The sequence below is a fragment of the Polistes fuscatus genome, unplaced genomic scaffold (genome assembly GCF_010416935.1).
Source record: "Polistes fuscatus isolate 324 unplaced genomic scaffold, CU_Pfus_HIC Scaffold20, whole genome shotgun sequence".
NCBI classification, from domain to species: domain Eukaryota; kingdom Metazoa; phylum Arthropoda; class Insecta; order Hymenoptera; family Vespidae; genus Polistes; species Polistes fuscatus.
Genome location: NW_025113097.1, coordinates 2,332,958 through 2,335,395, shown reverse-complemented (window position 1 = coordinate 2,335,395; position 2,438 = coordinate 2,332,958).

Here is a 2,438-nt window from a genome sequence, read left to right as displayed (position 1 = left end):
ATATGAAAGGTATTTTTATATAAAAATATATATATATATGAAAGGTATTTTTATATATAAAAATATAAATATATGAAAGGTATTTTTATATATAAAAATATATATATATAAAAGGTATTATATATTTTATATATATATATATAAAAGTATTACAATGTTCCTAAGAATAATTTGTACTAAATGGTAAATTGAAAATTATATATACATAAAGTAACTCAGTAAAGTATTTGTGAAATGTATTCATGAAAAATATTTTATTAATTATTATGTAAGCATTTGGTAATATATGGAACTTCCCATACTTTCCCATATCATCATCTAATCATAATTATTATATATATATATTTTGATTTGTTTGAATTACCTATATATATAATCTATAGAGTAATACATACATATCGTAAGTATAATTTCGTTTAAGTTTTGTATAATACAAATATAATTATTATAATTAATAAATTATTTCTCTCGTGGCAAGTATTGAAATACTTTTCTGACTCACTGTATATATAATATAATATTTGTTTTTGGTAAAGTGTAATATCAAACCGATCGATCTATCGATCTACTCTCAACGATTAGTATCTAATCCCTCTGTTAGCTTGCACGTTATAGCAAAGCTTAGGGATAGAAGGAGGAACGCTGGTAAATGCATACTCGTGATAGCAAACAGGGGTTAGGCTACGTGGATTTGGTGTATTACGGGACTATCATTATGATATTATTATAGTTTGTCCTCTTCGAAGACGATCGTTTCTTTTATTATTTATATATATATTATTATATTATTATTCTTTATACTATTTTGAAATCGAATTAGTTTTGAATACTTTTGTACTATATTTATATAAGAGAAAAATGATTATAAAAGTATTACAATGTACGGAATGGTGAATTGAAAATTATTCAATTTTTTTTAATATCTAGAACACATTTGTTTAGAGAATTTAAACGAAAAAAAAAACCGTATTAATAAGTTAAATGGAACGCTCGTGCAACAATTTAATATTCCATCGTATTCGATTAACCAAAATAACGATAAAATAATGTTACCATTATTTCCATTCGAATATTCACTTTTATATTGCTTCCTTTAATATTTTTCTTTCTCTCTCTCTTACTTAAGGATATTTTAACAAAAATAATAATAAAAAAAATAATAAATCGATGATATAAAAATGCGATTAAAAAAGAAAAGGTTATATCAGATGGGATATTATTTCGAATTTTGATTCAACGTTGGTTCTCTGGATTTGTTTTTTGTTTCTTTTTGTTTTAGTTTTGGATACTTTTGTATTATATATATAAGAGAAAAATGATTATAAAAGTATTACAATGTACGGAATAGTGAATTGAAAATTATTCAATTTTTTTTAATATTTAGAACACATTTGTTTGGAGAATTTAAATAAAAAAAAACGTATTAATAAGTTAAATGGAACGCTCGTGCAACAATTTAATATTCCATCGTATTCGATTAACCAAAATAACGATAAAATAATGTTACCATTATTTCCGTTCGAATATTCACTTTTATATTGCTTCCTTTAATCTTTTTCTTTCTCTCTCTCTTACTTAAGGATATTTTAACAAAAATAATAATAAAAAAAATAATAAATCGATGATATAAAAATGCGATTAAAAAAGAAAAGGTTATATCAGATGGGATATTATTTCGAATTTTGATTCAACGTTGATTCTCTGGATTTATTTTTTTGTTTCTTTTTTTGTTTTTCATTCGATTAAAATCGAAACTATTCGTTAATTTTCAGCTTATGCATTTTCAGCATTCGTCTTTTTCCTTCTTCGCTTCCTCTCCCTCCTCCTCCTCCACCTCTTGCTGTTCGTTCTTCGACAACTGTGCCATCAGTGATTACTCAAACTCGAGGATCATTAATCTCTTCCCCCGTTGTATCAAACGATGGCAACACTTTCGCGTCGATGCTTATCCCCCATCGTTAATGATATATTATCAAGCGAACCGGAATGCGTTCGTCGATATTACGAATGAGACAATTAATGAAATTTTATATCGATCGAAATCTAACCATCTCGTTTCATCAATTTTCCACAAATATTATCAGTCACGATTACCATCTAAATCATTCCAATCGATAATTCATTTCTCTTATTCTTCTTTTTATTTATTTCCAAAATTCTCTCTCTCTCTCTCTCTCCTCCCTATCTTTCTTTTTTTAATAATAATCGATTACGATCGAGTTAGATATTCCTAATTTTTAACATCTCAACCTTTTAAATACGACCCGTCACTAATACTGACTATCACGAATATCATAAACGTATAATAACACATAAACGTATTATTAATTATTATTCAAATGAAAAATAATCTTCATTATCAATAATCATCAAAAAATATTATTCAATAAAAATAAAATTTAATTGACAAACATTATACTTTTCATTCATCAATCTAA